General features: G+C 36.4%; 1 protein-coding gene across 1 annotated transcript in view; it reads right to left on the reverse strand.

Annotated features, from left to right (window-relative positions):
- LOC130421317 (uncharacterized) overlaps positions 1–19,443 on the reverse strand; it is a 792,526-nt gene that overhangs the window by 64,726 nt on the left and 708,357 nt on the right. The gene's annotated exons all lie outside the window — the stretch shown is intronic.

Consider the following 19,443-nt stretch of genomic DNA (forward strand, 5'->3'; position numbering starts at 1 on the left):
AACATCATGTTGATCCTGGTACTTTAAGGCCTATCACTGTGTTTTAGGAAGGTTTTGGTATGGGGTACACTTAAGGAAGGTTTAACTTCAGTGAAATAACAATTTAAAACACAAATCTTAAGATATAGCAAGAATAAACGATGTATTAAGAATAAATTTGAAGGAGCTCTGGTTCAAACCACGTGCTCTCAGCTAACAGGAAGTTGATGTCTGTCGTTTTCTGTTTGCATTTGTAAATAGTCTTATAAAACATTTTAACAGATTTTACTCTGTTCGTGAATTTTCCGTACAATAACATAGTGACCAGATTCATTCACCATTCATTCAGAAATGAACAGATTCATTCATTAAATGACCACTGTCCAGGTTATCTGAAAACGAATACATCACATACATCCTATGTTCTCCATAGGATTAATTCATGATGTTATTTGAGGATGTGAACATTGCCAAGATTTTCTCAGAACGTGGTGACAAAGTAATGTTGCCGTGACAAAATGAAGACGAACTGGCGGCATCATCAGAACGTATTGTGTTTGCGTGGTAAACTCTGCCTTCTCACGATGAGTTGTGGGTAATATCAGCCCTTTGAGTATCCAAGAATCTGCACTTTTATTTTCACCAGAAACAGTAGACCGTCCGGGAACTCATTTCATCATTCTATGATTTTGGACTTAATAATTCTAATTGCAGTTTATCTGTTTATCTGAATTAGTTTGATAATCGTCGCCATTGTTGAGGTTTGTATGTGTGTTGATGTCTAAGTCTGTCTGTAAAATTATATTTATTTTTTCACAGGTTCTATACATTTGTGAACCAAAACATTCAAATCAGTCATGAGAGATTGCTTTACATTCATTGCAAGCGGTCGCCTACTTTAAATAAACTTTAATCATCAATTTCCTTACAGGTGCATAAATTTTCTCATAGAAACACTAATATGAAGCTCTTAAGGAGAGTCAAGAGCCCAACTAAAGCGAAAACTGATAACAATAATGTAGGTTTGTTTAAATACAAAAAAAATCTACATTAATAGCGATTTCAAAAGTGATATTGATTCAATGTAATTAAAATTGCAGACAAATCAACAGTTTATAACATTGATGTAATGGTTCTCACCTGCTCTCTTGCTTTCAGGTTTGGAACTGAACTATGCAGATCACTGGCTCTCCAGGACTGGAGTGGACTCGTTCTGATTTACATGATGTCAAACAAAGGAAAATCTGAACATCTGAAAGAAAATAAGTGTCACTTTTACCAAACAGAAGCATGTTTTGCATAAAAGTCATTGTAGGAGGCAACTCTGTAGGAAACAAAACCCAGAATGTAGAGCTAAGAAAGACCATATTCATCTTCAGACTGAGACTGTTCCTTCAGGTAAACACGGATGTTTTATGATATTATATCACTAAACTGGCATGCTGATTTACTTTATTGAAATGTGTTTGATTCCTTCTGTTTCAGATTGATATTATTCTTTAAATCCACCTGCAATGGAAATGCTGCTTCTTCTGCTGATTTTCTCAGGTCAGTGTGTATGTATACATTTAAAAAGATAGAATTATAGTATTTGTTTATCACTGCCCTTCAAAAGCCACACATCTATAAGCTGAATGTACTTTTGATCCATTTCCAAATATTTAGTTTTAATATTATGTATTGTCTTGATGGCATACAAACTGTTAAATTGAAAGATTGTTTTTGTTTTAAAGGTACAAATAATAATATCTGCTGAATTTTTTTAAAATATTTTTATTTGTACATTATTTATAAATGGAATATCCCCTCCGATATATTTCCAGATGATATACCTGTACTTCCCTTAAAATGTGTGGATCTGTCAATGGTAACTGCATTGAATCAATATCAGTAACTGTAAAAGCATTCTAGTGATTAGTGACTGTTTACATGCAACCGAATAATTGTAAAGCCTGCAAGTAAACAGATTGGGTCGGAGTGCTTTAGGTCTGAACCACCGCTTTCGATTCAATTGGAATTTTGATCAGATTGATCTGAGTCGGCTCAAAGTCACCATTACGATGATCATTGTGTGCTTTTATGTTTAGATATTCATTGTGTGAACAGTATGTGTTGTTGGTTCTGTGGCTTTAAGGGAATGCCCTCTTAATCGAAGTCTTATACAAATACTGACAACACACAAACAGCAAATGTAATGTAACAATTAAAATGTTTCATCCTAAACAGAAACAAAGTTACTTACTAAATTAGCATTTCCATTGCATTCACACCAGAATACTTCTATCTTGAAATAATTTCAAATTAGAACGTTGTTCATTATAAAATCTGACCCTGCTTGTGAAAACCCAGCAAATGTATTTTTACTATTTAACAGAATATTCTGTGAAAAACAACAATATCTTTAATATTGAAATAATCACATTTTAAAGATGCCAAGGGCGTTGCAACCAGTCTCTGCGTTTCATGGTACCGTCTCCATTCCCTGTCGTTTTATCGGTTTATTTATCTCTAGCGCGGCTAGCTTGCGAGCGACATACTTCCGTTTGGGAGGAGTAAAGGGATGACATATGTGGTTTCAACAACCAGATGAATTAAGTCTTGTTCACTTTTAACTGGGACTTATAAATGTATTGTTTGTATTGATGTGAACATATCACTTCATGACAAGTTTCCCACCATGGTTTCACATTTGAGCTTACAATTCTTTTCCAAAATAAACACGTTTAATGCACTCATGGGGATAGAATACTGTAGAAAGATTCAGAGTAGGGAAGGATGCGTGAACCGGCAAACATTTAAAATAAAGTTTTAATATAAATAATAACAGCCGACGGCCCCTCACGGCCGACCGCCGGCATACAAAACAAAACAAAAACATACATTCAATTATAAAACATGTTCGGGCCCGGTCCTCTCTCTTCGGCGGTCCGGTTGCTCGTTCTCTTATATGCCCCCCATCTCCTACGTGATTCGAGACCGGTGTACGCACTGCTGGTGCTCATTCACAATTACTCACCGGACTCGAAGCACGGTCTCGCCCTGCCTACTCCACTACAAATAAATTTTCTTAAAATAGAGTCAACAAACTAAGAGAAACGCTGATCACACTAATGATGAATGTAATGTTTAAAACCTCAACAAGAGCTGAAGACGTGTGATCTACAGTAACTAGCTGGCAACACTGTTGCCAATATATTTCTGTAAAAAGGTCTGGTATAGTCTAACAGTGCACATAGATGAGCCACCATCATATGATACAAAGATATGCTTAATTCAGAAATTAAGATGTGAATAAATTTAATAACATGAACAAATCTACAATTTGTCTGTACTTTCTTTCTGGACACCTCTTGTTACATTTCTTCCAACAAATGTATAAAAATGTTGTCTTGTGAAAAAATGTTTTTTTTTTTTTCTTGGTCACTATTGGATTTAACCCCAACATTGAAACTGGATACATGCCCTGTGAGCTAAAGGCTCTAAACAGGCACCTGCATCTCGACTCCGCGACGTACAAGCACTGCCGTTCACTTGGTATTATTCTCGACACCTGCTTTATTTACATCACTCGTCTAGAAGGACTTTCAGTATTCATCAACCCTCGTCTACTGTGATTCCGAGCAGTTGGTCTAGCAACAGGACTCTAAGAAAGCTGAAACGTCCTCAAAGGAACTGTCGAACACCGCGATCGCTTGTCAACATAACTCGGATTCTGGATTCGAATATTCCAAGGATAAATTACCCCCGTTGGTTGCATATTGGAAAAACACTTTGCTCTTCTTAACTGTCGCTCCATCTCTGATAAAGGCTCCTACATAAATGAACTTATTATTGACAATAACTTATTATTGGGGTGGTCTTGCAGTCATTTATCGTGACTCCATAGTATTATGAAAAAACAGTTTGGTAAGTTCTATGACATTTGAGTTTATGGTTATGAAGGTTGCCTTAAAAGTCCCCTTATAATTATTTTGATTTATAGACCACCCAAGCAGCAAACTGAATTCTTTTCAGAACTCAGTCAATTACTTACGTTAGCATGTGCTGTGTCATCCAAGGTTTTCTTACTTGGTGACTTTAACATCCATGTGGATACTGTCTGCTTTAATGCTTCTCAACTGATGGCTGTACTGGATTGCTTTGATTTAATTCAAAACATTAACTTTAACTACTAAATCACACTCATGGTCATACACTTGATCTGGACTGTACATCTGGTTTTATTAATATCTCCATCAGTGGTCTGGCTATTCCTATCTCTGACCAAAAGCTTATTATTTTTGACTTTTCATTAATCTGTCCAGCCAATTGCACTAATATTACAACTACTTCATATTGTCGTGTTAATGCTATTAACATCAGTACATTCTCTGACTCTGTTGCCTCCTCTGCTGTTCCTGAAGTTTTAAATCTTACCTGTCCATCTATGATTTATGATATGTACCATTCTCTTAAGTTAAACATCTTGGATGAGTATGCTCCAACTAGGACCATGTCTGTTACCATGTCTCACTCCTCTCCTCGGCTTAATGCGGAGCTTCGTGCTATGAAAGAAAAAATGCAGACAACACAAACGTCTTTTCAGGAAAACGGGTTTAACTGTCCAACATCTTGTTTATGCTGACCATGATAAGAATTATAAAACTGCCTTGAATGCAGCCCGCTCTTCTTATATTTCCAGCATCATTAACAAATCTAAAATTAGGCCTCAAGCTCGATTTAGCATGGTAAACAAACTAACTTGTGCACCATATCATAGTATTAGCCAACATGAATCTGCTGATTTGGGTTGCGCTTTCTTGCATCACTTTCAGGGAAAGATGGATGTTTTATGATATCTAATCTGCTATTTGTTTAAAAAAACTATGGAAAAGACTGTTGTCTTACAACTGCAGAAGTTCTAGCCCATAACAATCTCTTTGATAATTTTCAGTCTGGTTTTCGCTCGCAGCACATTATGGAAACTGCTCTAGTAAAGGACATAATTGATCTCTTATTTTCCGGTGATTCAGGTAGCCTATCAATTTTTTTATTACTAGATCTTAGATTTTACTCTCGCGTCTTGCAGAGTTTCAAATAAAAGATATAACTGATGTTTCCAGGTTTGACCTTGACGCTACTGTAAGAAATGTAGGTATCATTCTAGACCCATCACTGACCTTGGATGAATACATCAGCAAATTATACAAAGCTGCTTTTTTCAGCTACAACGAATTAAGCAACCTCATCATTTTCTCAGTAGAAAAGATGCAGAATCATTAGTGCATTTTTTTTTACCACTCGCCTTGACTATTGTAACGCTCTTTTCTCTGGATCACCAGCTCACTCCATATTTCGTCTCCAGTACATTCAAAATTCTGCTGTAGTAACCTTTCTTACTTACTTACTTGGATACCCGCTAGTCTGCCTCAGTACGGCGACGGGCACACGCTTCCTTCCACTGCGTGTCGTAGCTGATGGTTGCGTCTTCCTGGGTAGCTAGACCTTTAGGTCGACGACCTGAACTGGAATTCACTGTGGTCGCGTTGCAGTGTCCACGTTGCAGCCGCCTTGCCACGTCGAGGCTTCGAGTATGGTTTTAAACCTCTCTTAGCGAATTTAAATCAAAGCTTAAAACATATTTGTTTAATCAACACTATTACTAAATTGCACTGTACTCTCTATGCCCTTAATATATTTTCTGTGTTAAATGCAACTGCAGTATTTTGTTACTGTTGTACAAATGTCCAATGACCACTGTAATTTGTTTCTTTGTAATGTGTTTTTGTTGTATTGGTGTACCTTACACAGCGTCCTTGAGCCTGGGAAAGGCGCTATATAAATTAAACATAGTATTATTATTACAAGTAATATGAATACTAATCTTAGATCATTAATTCTGCAAGTCACAAATGTTATTTTTTATGTTCTATCAGCAGAGACTCTTGGCCTGGACCCCTGTGATAATTACACTGTTCTGGATAATGCTTGGAGGTCCACAAGCAATAGAGTCTCTTCCCCAGTAATGTGTGATCGTTATGTCCAGTGGGTTGGATGGTATCGGCTCTTCCTTAATCACCAAAGTGCTCAGATGCCGGATACATGTGTTAAAGAAAACATTTGTGGCACTCATGCCACTCTGTGGCTAAACGGTCAACATCCAAAAATGGAGGATGGGGTGGTCAACCGAGATGTCTTTGGTAGCTGGAGCAATAACTGCTGCTATTTTAAATCCACTCCTATTAATGTAAAAGCATGTCCAGGACAATATTTCATCTATGAGTTCAAAATCCCAATTAGCTGCCATTTTGCATATTGTGCAGGTAATTACATATGTGTCTTATAAAATATCTGTGCCTCTGTTACATGATTTTTTTTCTTATTAAAAAAAAAACTCAATTCTTAAGTCCCTTTGGATAAAAGTGTCTGCTAAATGTAAATGCTTATTTAACCACCTCCAGGTGACCATATGCCTGTAAAGCAGAGGTCATTAACCCTGAGATTGAGTATCCATCCATCCATCCATTTTCATCCGCTTATCCGGGGCCGGGTCGCGGGGGCAGCAGTTTAGGCAGGGATGCCCAGAATTCCCTCTCCCTAGACACTTCCTCCAGCTGTTCCACGGCCTGAAGGGAGATATAGTCCCTCCAGCGTGTCCTAGGTCTTCCCCGGGGTCTCCTCCCTGTGGGACATGCGCGGAACACCTTACCAGGAAGACGTCCAGGGGGCATCCGGAAAATATGCCCGAGCCACCTCAGCTGACCCCTCTCGATGTGGAGGAGCAGCTGCTCTACACTGAGCTCCTCCCGAGTGACTGACCTTCTCACTCTATCTCTAAGGGATCGCACAGCCACCCTGCGGAGAAAGCTCATTTCGGCCGCCTGTATCCGTGATCTTGTCCTTTCAGTCATGACCCACAAATCATGACCGTAGGTGAGAGTAGGAACGTAGATTGACCGGTAAATCGAGAGCTTTGCCTTGCGGCTCAGCTCCTTCTTCACCACGACAGACCGGTACAGTGACCGCATTACTACAGAAGCTGCACCGATCCGTCTGTCAATCTCCCGTTCCATCCTTCCCTCAATCGTGAACAAGACCCCAAGATACTTGAACTCCTCCACTTGAGGCAGGGACTCTCCATCCAAATCCGATGAAATCGTGTGGTCCACAAACCCGACGCCCTCCGGCCCTTGGCTGTGCCTAGAAATTCTGTCCATAAAAATTATGAACAGAACCGGTGACAAAGGGCAGGGGAGGCTGAGAAGTGTGATCCCCGATAGTTGGAACACACCCTCCGGTCCCCCTTCTTAAAAAGAGGGACCACCACCCCGGTCTGCCAGTCCAAAGGCACTGTCCCCGTCCGCCACGCGGTGCTGCAGAGGCGTGTCAGCCAAGACAGCCCCACAACATCCAGATACTTGAGGTACTCAGGGCGGATCTCATCCACCCCTGGAGCCCTGCCACCGAGGAGTTTCTTGACTACCTCGGTGACTTCAGCCCAGGTGATGGATGAGTCCGCCTCCGAGTCCTCAGCCTCTGCCTCCTCAATGGAAGACTGTAAACAGCATTGGTAGGGAACTGCTCCCCCCTCCTGAGGCGCTGGACGGTTTGCCAGAATCTCTTCGAGGCCGACCGAGAGGCAGAGTTCCAGATTGAGATTGAGTTATGATAGAGATATTTGCGGCTGGGTGCATTTATCTACCTAATGGTATTTTTAATGATGTATGATTGACTGTTATGGTTTCAGTTTGTATATTATTCAGTGCAGGCAGCCCTTAAGCTAAAGCTAACATTATTTCATTTTAATGTAATTGTTTATGCTTTAAATGTAACATTTTAAGTATGCATATGCTATATTTCTATACGCTATCGATTTTATAATTCCAGTGCCTGATGAATGTGGTACCATGTGTGGGCCAAACACATACTGTGTCAACTCCAATGGAAGCATCTCTTGCTCTTGTTTGGGTGGATATATTGTCACAAATATGGCTGAAATGATCAGCAGGAATAACCCATGTCTTGGTAAATGTTCAATCTGCTGCAACACTTTTTTTCTATTTTTTCCATACTTAAACGGGTCAACTTGTTTGTGTATTATTTATGAGGAACTGCTATTAAAAAATCTGAGGGTTTTATGTCTTGTCGTTCTCTTTCCAGATGTGGATGAATGTCAGGCACATCCATCTGTGTGTGGTCCACATTCCTACTGCACAAATGTAAACGGAAGTTACAATTGCTCATGCGTGGAAGGAATTTCTGCAACATTCCCAAATCTCCTTATCGGCATCAATAACGTATGCATGGGTGAGTTACAGGCTGACATTTGTGTCTTCTTCAATGATCACCATTCATCAAACCAGCTTCATCATGATCGGTGTGTGCTTTAGTTGAGCTCTTGACTCTTGTGTTTCAATATTTACTTAGGTTTGTCTGAAGCAGTTATAACTATTTGTTAGAATATCTAGTTGTGTTACAGACAACTAAGATCCAGTAGGCTCAGGTAACCATGGTAGTTTCTGTATAGTCGTGTAACTCAAAATTGTTGACTCGTGTATTTTTACCATGTTAGATTAAGGCATCGTTTTGGCTGTCATCCTCTAAAGAATGGACAAAACGCTCAATAAACACTTAATCAACTAGACTATAAGAATCAGTGTATAAAAGGGGTCATATGATGGAAATACGTGTTTTTCTGTGTCTCTGGTGTGTTATAAGTTGCCCATGCATGTATTAGACACGTAAAATTGTAAGTATCGGAACAAAAGATGCATTCTATCTAAAAGCGAATGCGAACCCAGACATGCCTGAAACGCCTTTGTGGTATGCACAGTTTGTGGTATGATTTGACTAAGACCGCCGGAATGTATACTTAAGTAAGTGGGCGGTCTTGTATATCTCGTTGTACCGTCGCAGCCTGAGGTTCCGAATATGGTAAGATAGGTTACATTTCCGTGCAGTATTCGACGAATCACTATGCACGTTTCAGAGAGGCGGAGCAAAGAGGAGATACACATATGCAAGTATCCACTGTTGAGGCATGTAGGAGAAGAGGTTATGTCTTTCTCTTCAGCTTTAGAAAACATTCATTTCCTTATCTTCAGGGGCCAGTTTTTCAAAAAATGTAATTTGGAAATCCTATGTTATACTATCCAGTATCATGTGATCCATCTTAATTTCATGCCAGTTTTTTAAAGGAACATTGGATTGGATCACTGTGACCTAAATACCAAATTTCAGGATTACATGATCCTGTTTACCAGAGCCTTAAATGAAACCAACAGTGTAGCCTACTGGTTTAGCAAAGAACAACATGTAGGCAAAATACCGGTGGCCACAAATAGCCATTGTTTTTTTAATTGTGAGAAACAGAAACACTGTAATAAACAGAAACATTTAGCATTCCTTATTTAGTTACATTGTTAAATAACAAAACAAAAATAATACTATCCAATAGTCAAAAATAATTTACAGGACAAATAGCACCTCTTTCCATCTCTGCCTTAAGGAGATGTATTTCCATCTGCACTTTTTTCTAGAAGCAACTCATAGCCGTAACCAGCCTGTTTTGTATCTGAGGAACGTCATATGATGTATATATCATCAGTAAACATTGGTTTTGTGATCATTCACTTAAAAAAAACTCTCTGATGTTATTTGGTTTGAAAAATCACAACTGAATCCATCCTTCTGATGGAATCAGGATTATCCTGTTTTTTTATCAAATAGATCCCAAACCGAGTCAAAAGTTTTGAAAAACCCAAAGGGCAGGTTTGATCCAGATCAAATATTAGATCGGATTACATGAGCTGCTCTTAGTTCGGAATCCCCCTTTTGCATTTCCAAAATTTGATCCAATTTGCCATCCGAAATCCCATTGGATTACTTTTGAAAAAACTGGGCCCAGGCATTCATCATTAATGATCAATCATCACTTCATTAATCACATTAATTATCTCATTAACTTTGACTCTGCTTCTGTGTTACTTTTTAACACTCTGAGTGATAATTATATAAACACTAATAGTGTTAAATAAAAACTGGAGGTTTTGCTGTGTACGTACATCCCGCAGGGCTGGAATTGGAAACCACTTTGTTAAACGACTTCTAAAGATCTCTATCATAGTATACCCACTTGTTCTCCTGCTAGACGACTCCAAGCTGCATTTGTGTTCCAAAGCCCTGATGTTTAAAATCACACAAGTCAGAATATTTCACAGTATCTCAGGATTTACTTTCCAGATAGCAACCAAACCAGCAAATTGTTGCGGCCCAAATCTGCTCCACACCTTTCTCCCCATACCACCTCATCTGGCCCACATACCGCGTGGAATGATGGCACTGGTGCGGTCCGCTCCTGTTTGCCGGATTTCGGCCACAGGCATGCCGAAGCTATGCCACATATCAAACATCCAAACAAATAAAGAAGAGCTGACCCAAATATAAACAACAGTTCATTTCAATTCTGGCCCAGATTTATCCCAAAACCAACACCTTTCTGTGCTCCAGTTTGATACAATTTGTATTGAGTTTCATTCTTATTATAGTGATGATTGAGTTATTAGTGATGAACATCTGCTGTTAAAGAAAAATCACTGCAGAAAAGTTAAACAAAAACTACAAAAAAAATATTCATCCAGAGAAACGCAACAACTACAACCCAGCCAACAAAAGTTTTTTATAAGAACGTCCCTTAGAGGTTTTTTATGTGTTTGAATATGTTTAAAAATATTGCTAACTGGTATTAATTACTGGTTATTAACAACTTTCAATTTCAGCACAGATCATCGATTCACTTCATTTTGTGTTGCTGTAACTGCTTTGTGAACTCTTGAGGATTTGCATTTGAACAAATCTTCTTTACTGATGTATTGAAAAACAATGTTTCAGTAAAGTTACAGTTCACTGAGAAATGAACATTTTCTAACACTTTATTATGGTTTTCCTCATAATTTCAGCAGCCAAACCTCACAAGTTATTATGTGTTTCAACAGCTCCAAAGAAACAGATTGTGAGATTGGGACTGAAATCAAGTCAGAATGTAGCTGATCCTACAGTGATGGAGAACATTTTACAGTCGGTGAGTGTTAAACTATAACATAACAGATTGATTTGCTGCCTAAATAACATTTGAATGTCAGATTTAATTTGGCAAATTACGGCTGCGTCCCTGACAGCAAGCAACCATTGAATCAATGTTAAAAACTGTTGATTTGTCAAGATGCAGTAAGATCAGAAAAAGATAGTGTGAAGATAATTAAATAACATCAAGTTTGTTGTGTTATTAATATGAGAGAACACTGTGTTTCAACATAGTTTCAAGAAATTTAAGCAGTCCAACAAAATTTATAGTAGTCAACATTTGAAATGGAGGATAAAAATGTACAACTGATGAACCTTTTTGATTCACTACTGCATAACTTCCAGGAAGCAGTTAAGCTATTGAATCAATTAGACATCAAGAACCAGTTTATTTAACTCAACAATAGTGATAATCAACACAAGAAATCTTAAACTAAGGCAAACATTTATCATAATAATAGGGTTTATTTTGGGTACAAAACCTATAAATCATCAATTTTTAACATGTATTCAATGGTTGCTTGCTATCTTACTGCATTCATGCACCTCAATTCATTTTAGAATCTCACTTAATTTATTTCCTTGTGAAAACTAAAATAAGTCCAATAAACTCAAGATTTGAACCAGTTTTTACTTTGTATAGAGGTCGGCAGGACGTCAATCTCAAACACCTTTCACTTTTTGTCCATAAAGAGACGTCTTTTCAATGTCGTCAAAGATGTAGAAATGATGTCTTTTGGACATTTCTTTGCTCAGGGGCACATGCACACTGTTGGCTTATGTTACAATGTAATCATTATAAAACTTTTGTTCAATTACATTTTATTTATAAATAATGCTAAAATATTGCATTATTGCAAAACAGTCAGATAGTTTATTCAGAAAAAATGAATAAAGAAATAGACAAATTAATACATAATGTCATGAATAAGATACACTTTGACGCACAATATTTATTTCATCAGATAAATCAGAAACTGAAGGATCATGGAATAGAGAAGGACACAAGATTGATTTGGAGACGGCAACGTAATGGAAAGGTTTTCACAGGGAAACATGCTAAAGTTAACATTCAAGGAAAATGTACTTAATTAGACATCTGTCAAATATAATCAAACAACGTGTATGCCATTCTGAGATATTAATATCAGAAAAGCCACATTATACACACATAACATACACAATAAAAATCTTACATAGAAAAGGTGAAAAGCATGGCAGCACATGATATGAAACAGAAATAACATTAAACCCTGAACTCGTCTTTAAACTGTGTACATAAGAAAATGTGTGTCTAACATACAATAACGTAACATGTTTTCACTGTAGAATGAAATTAATTGTCAGTTTAATCATACAATTAATGATTTATTTATTTATTTATAAAATGGTAATATTAAAACACAATGGTACAAACCTTTCTGTGTGTGTTGTATTGCTTTTAAACGAGTATGTTGTAGATTGAGTTGTTTATATAACGATCAACATTATTCTAAAATGGTTTATTATGTACGAAGTAACCATATGGTGTTTACCTGGACATTCACATAAAAACTCGAAAATCATCAAAAGATGACCATAAAGCATTTTCTCAATTTATCAAGATGGTGCTCTGTGTCATATATACAAATACAAAACACCATCAGGGTAACAGATGTTACGCGTATTAGCATTATCTTAACAACTTATAATGTTAAAAAACATTAAAATGTACACAACTGCTAAAACAAATATCTGTATGTGACCTTATGAAACTTTGACCAGACCTAGGTTAAATGGTTCTTGACTACGCCACCTGGTGCCTATCACACCAGGATATACTCTTCACCTCAACTGCTTAAAACATCATCTAAGGCAAGCAGGTTCATAGAAATGCACCAAAGATGAACCAGACAGAGATGTGCTTTCAATAGAAAAACAATACTTTATTATACATTAACATGATTTAAGAGAGTGGTGCCATCACACTAGAGGTGCAATAGGTACAAAACAACAATGATTAGGCTAAAGAGAGAACTGACCTGGCATTGGCTGTTCAAGGGACAATACAATTAACAAAGTAACCAAGAAATACTGACCCACTATCAAGGCAAGTTACCTGTCCGGGATACGCGTGACATTCACCACCCATGCTCTGGACTCTAGGGCCCACAATCGCATGCATGCACGCACACACACACACCGGCACAACCAATACAAGCTAATAATTCAATCAATATTGTGAAGTGTAGTTACCACTACAACGTGTGGAGCAAGGCGTAAGAACCGAACCAGGAACCTCCCTTGTGAGCAGCTACTCTAATTCTCATTATAAGTTATTGATAATAACTAAATAAAGTTATTATCAATAAGAATAGCAAAATTGTACACTACGTGAACAGCCAATACCACAGTAAATTAACCATAATAAAGAAAAGAAAATGTATATCTATAGAAAACTTAATTTAGGCAAAGCAGCAGGAGCAATCTGCCTGCAGACAAAATCATTCAAATTAGTGCTTAATATACACATACATAGTCACATAGTGTCCAAACATTTCATAAAAAAACTTTTCTTTTACCTAAATGTTGACATATGAAATGACACCGTGGAAAAACAGTTATATTATTAATTGACAATAACACACAGCCATGCATTACGTCAGGACAACACAATAAAACTTATTTTACACGTCTTCAAAGCTATTAGTCCTCCCCACTGGTTTTACTCGTAACAATAAACAACCGACATTTACCTTGATGTTACGTCTGATTTGTGGTACAGCTATCCGGCGATTGCTTTGCCCAAGACCCTCAGCAATACACAACACGACTACCCGGAAGCGTCTGGCAATCAGTTAAACACCTTTGTTGCACAGGAGAACCGCATACCACAACCGTAAGAACCAGTGAATCTCTCTAAGACCAAAAGTAAAGAAGGTTTTATAGAAACCAGCCTAGCCGCAAATGAGCTGTTTAGCCCCTCACAGCGAGCTGGGTGACGTCAGAGGGCTACCATAACTGCCGAGGGACAAACTTCTATCAGACAGTGACTACTCTGCCGGTTACATGTAGATACTAAGTGATTACTGTACATTGAAATATGACATGTTGTGCAGAGTTAAACAGGGAATTGTGGGAAAGTCTTTACAGTTTTTTCACAGTATATGTGAAAGTTATTTACAGTTTCATTCTACAGAGATGTCAATGTAGAAAATTGTGAACTGCATTGGCAGCACAGGGTGCCAAACATTTACTTTCAACAGAAATGACGTCTGAACACTTTGAACTGAAGTGACGTGAGCTCTATAAACTGTCTGAGAAATAAACAGTGAAAGTCTGTAGATATTACAGAACAAATGTTTTTTTTTTTTTTTCCTGCAAAACACCTTTGTACCCTTACTTTATTTCTGTTGTACGTTCACAAAGCTTTTTATTAACAATTAACACAAGTTGGGATGTTAATAGTTGTTGTTTAGTTACCATTAAGTGAATCAGTCTTTGGTTTTACCTTTAGGTTTCCTTAAACTTATATGGTTGAAAAACTAAGAGAATGAGTTTTCACTCACTATAGAGAGTGTTGTTATATATTGGCCATTCACCATTAATCGATTTAATAGTTTTAAATGTTTTTATGATGCGACCTGACATTGAAGTGTTAGGTTAATTGTCATATGATTAAAAAATAAAAGGAAGAAATATTAAACATATACTGCAAATTATAATTAGGCAGATACACAAGAGGACGGAAGATATACTACAATAAGGAAAAGATAAAAAACATCATTGCTTTTACAACACTGCTTGCACATTGGAAATCTAAAAATCCACCAAGTGTGTCTAAAGGGTTTAATGACCTAATGCAGTTCATACAGTTAGAGAAAATAAAATACACTCTCACAGGGTCCAGGGACAAATTCTTTTCTGTGTGGGACCCAGTGTTGAAATACTTAGGTAAACTTAAGACTGTGCCCACTTAACAGCCATCTAGCATTTACAGTTGAGATGTTCATTCAGGAAAACTATAGTTTGTAGAAAACAACTTCAACAATGGTGAGCCTATGTTTCTTCTTTATTTTATTATATATATAGATAGATATATATATATATATATATATATATATATATATATATTTACAGTATATATTGTATTATTATATTTTTTAGTATTACTGTTGTTATTGTAACTATTATTATCTTTTCTACTTTTTGGATGGGTGTCCTGTGTTTTGGGGGTTAATTATTCATTGAAAATAATGATGTGAGCATTGGAACAAAGTTCTATTGAGAATATTATATCTAGGTACATATCTTGTATCATCAGTGCTCAATAAAAAAATCCTCAAAACATTAATTGTATTTACAGTAAAAATTACATTAAACTGCATTCTGGCTTTTGTTTGTTGAGAAAGTAGCTCTTCATGAAATAAATGTTTTTCTCTAAAACACAATTGCTCATTATGAATGAAACCCTGTTATTGATTTTTTCTTTTGTCAAGATAATGCTTAACATAAGCGTAGGTTCTTTGTGTCAGGTTCTGGGTCTGATCACCTGTTTCTATCCTCTGCTGTCTCTGGTGAGCACATGCTGTTGTTTTGACAGCTCAACAAGTGTGTGTGTTTATGTGTCTGTGTGTGTGTGTGTGGAGAAATGTTGTTATAGAGGTTAGGATTTGATGTCATGAAATTGAGTAAACCCCACTGGGTGCCGGTCAGAGCACAAATAATGAAGAGACAGGTTTGTGGGTGTTATGTGGTGTATTAAAGTCAGATGAATGTCAGAGATATCAACAATCAAACTGTATCCTCACAGGCAGAGGTCTCCATTTAGTCTATGAATAAAAGTGCAATAGATAATGAATAAACTAACTGGGTCTTAATAATGTGTCCACATTTAATCAATGATAATGTTATGTGCTCAGTTTTATTATCAGGAGTTATCTAAAGATTATCTGAGTAACAATATCTTACAGTTTAATGGACTGAAGCTGTAGTTTCACATTTATCATAAATAACATGTGAGTTATACATAATGAACAGAATATAACACAACGCAACCATTACAGTATTTATCTTTAATATCAATATTATTCACTGTAAACATCTGTATAATGAACTGAATTAATAACAGTTTCAATAATATTCCCGAAAGAGAGAAATATATATAAACCGATCAGCACATGACCATGCGAAACCGAAAGTAAATAATATAACATCACCAAGAAGACATAATAATAAATTGACTTCTTCTTCTTCAATGACTAATACCATCAGAATAAACACTTGTGCAAAACCATCAGATAGTCAAAATATAAACTTAAATATGAACTTTAAACTTCTGCCCCAGCCGACTGCCGCAGTACAATAGATCCGCTACAGCAACACTGACTACCGGATAAAGCCGAACTGTTACCATAGCAACGATTTCAACGTAAGAGTCCTCTGAGGAGGCTTTAACACAAATGTGTTTCTTTCTCTGTGAGTGTGGACGGTTACTTGTGTAGTTACGGGTATTAATTTGTTTTTTTGTGTGAATGTGGATTATATTGTGTTGTTTTTAAAATTGTATTTTTTTTATTTGGAATATATAGTTTGCTCGTTTTTTATTTATATATTATTTGCGGTTATTATATCGCATATGATTACTACAGACTCAATTTCCTCTGGTTTTCCATCTTCTATCGTGTTCGTAGATATAACTTGTTGGGAGGGTTTTCAGTTATGAATCATTTTTTTCGTTTATGTTTCACTTTGTGGAAGGTTGGTTTGAAGTTACTGATAATTGATTGAGATTCTTTCGTTTTTGTTTATTATTTTGTATATTTATTATTTTTCTGGGGTTTTTATGCTCGAGTTCCTTTTGTCCTTGACATGTTTGTCTAGTGGGTCAATGTGTGGTATGTGTGAAGTGGTGACTGTTTAAATGATTATTTGTATGTTATATTATTGTGAGAAATATTGTGAGGAAATTGTAGTAGCGTGAGGTTCTATGAAGGATTGAACTAATAACCTCCCCTCTGGCCCGGTCACACAGGTAAACTTGTGTTTTCATCATATAATACAAAAGAGTTTCTTCACTTTGAATCACTTTATTCATTTTAATGTGTTTGTTATGATTCACTGAGATATTTTCATCATTTCAGCTTCTGTAAAGCCATCAGTATTGGAAAAAAATCATTCTAGTGCTTCTGTTCTCAGGTATGTGTGAACAATGTGTAAACCTTTGTATCTGAATGTTACATTTTTGAATTTATGAGGGTTCACAATATTGTGCCAACAAAAAATATACATAAATAAAACAACTTTACAACAGAGGTTGATTGACAATACCATGTGTAATTTTTTTTATTTGTTTGTCATTTAAATCAGTGCCATTTGTTGTAAGAAACAATAAATCGTTTTCTTGAAAACGGAAATATAAACGGAACAATATTGGGTTTTATGGAGGATCTATTGACAGAAATGCAATAAATTATACAAATTGTAAATAAAAAAGCTAAATATATTTTCCTTACTGTGCATAATCATCAAATGTCAAAGTTTGGAAATACACACAATAAACTCTCGCACAAACGTTTCTCTAAATGTCCTCTTAATCGGTTCTAACTAAGTTCATAACAAAACTTGAATGACGAAACATTCGTCTTTAACAATTATGTCTTTAAATTTGATATCAGATGAAGGAAACGTAAATTAATGATGTGATTTTAATGAGGTGTTCACGATCAGTCTGAATGCTGTAAACATGTAAATGTTGCAGAGACCTTCTTTGCCTTTAATATAATTATTATAATGATTATAACATTTATTAATTTGGAAATCTCAATGAATCTCATGTGTGGCCTTTTGTGATTTTATTACGAAGATAAAGGATGATATCAGGGTTTACATTATTTTATTTTATTTTTCTATGACATCTGATAGCGGTTGAACCAGAAACATTACACGTCCATAATGGTGCGTGACATAAGACTTAACAAGGGGATTGGATGCCAGACTTATTAAATACAAATAAGCATTCATGAGGTGCTTTGCATTGACTATTTATGGGTACAGCACAATTTTTTTTGTGCTGAATTTATGAGCATATTTTAATTTCATTAACTTTCATTAATTCAATATCTTCATACATATCTTCTTGAAAAAAACAATTCCACACATATCTTGGAAGTATCGGGGGACTGGGGCTGAGGAAATTTACAGCAATTTCATTCAGTAAATGAAGACACTATCCCTTTGATTAAATATCATGAAAAGGTATATACTGGGTGCAATATTTGTGTGCATACTTTAATATCTGACCTGTAAGTTAAAGCAACAAAACCAGTGTAAATGGAACAAATGAAATAAATAACAGAAATACAAAAGAAAAGAAATTATGAAATGGAAACTGGCCCGCATCCTATTTATACTTTAGGAATCTGGTCCTCAAAGAAAAGTAGTTGAAGACCCCTGCTGTACACAGTCAGAAGTACACAGTCAGTGCTCAAAAACTACGTTTAACTAATAAACACATACAGCCAGACTGTGTATAGTTATGAAACTCTGACTGACCTTTGACAAAATGATTAGTCTCAAAAGATTCATCAGACCAACGATTGTTCATTATGAAATGTCGGTTTTTGTATGAGAACCACAAACTGTGGTTCTCATACAACTAATGGTAATTGAAGAGACCCCTGTGGTACGTGATGTGAAACAACAGAAAATACAAAACTACAATACAATATCAAATGTTTAATATGCCTCCATGATTGATAAATACGGTATACATCTCATCCTATGTGTAATAATAAATAGTTGTATGTATTATTGTTGTTTATTTATCATTGGTGGATCTGATGGGCAGCTCAAACACTGAGCGGGAGCAGACAGACACTTCTGAGTCTCTGACTTTTTCTCTTCCGATGAGCTGCGTGTAAATGAAGTTTCTTATGTATTTCTGCACTTGAAGCGTTGTTTAAAGCTGTTGTTATTGCTGTAAAGTGCTCATTCAACATGTGTCTGCATCTACTCCAGGTTAAATCAATGAAGCGTGCGTTGAGATGTATTTTGGAAACACAATAAAGTGTAATTCTGTTGTTTATTTACATCTGTTCTCTTAAAGTATTTGTGTATTTATTTATCTTCTGTGTTAAATATTCTTTCCACATGGTTTGTCTTTAATATAAGTTTGTAGGCTTTCTGGAAGTCTCCACAAAGTTAATAAATCCCCATAAGAGTTTACAGAGACGTGTTTACTGTGCACTGTTTACTTTGAATTGGGACACAGCTATTGAGTCTGGAAATGAGTGAATGAGGAACAGTTTGTGTGTCATCATAGTATGTTGAAGTGTGCGGTGAGGTCTGGTGCTGGGGGCGTGGCTAACAGAGCATCTGAGTCTGTGACAGAGATCATTATCAGACATTTTATTCAGCTATAAT

This window comes from Triplophysa dalaica, chromosome 5 (assembly GCF_015846415.1).
Source record: "Triplophysa dalaica isolate WHDGS20190420 chromosome 5, ASM1584641v1, whole genome shotgun sequence".
Taxonomy (NCBI): domain Eukaryota; kingdom Metazoa; phylum Chordata; class Actinopteri; order Cypriniformes; family Nemacheilidae; genus Triplophysa; species Triplophysa dalaica.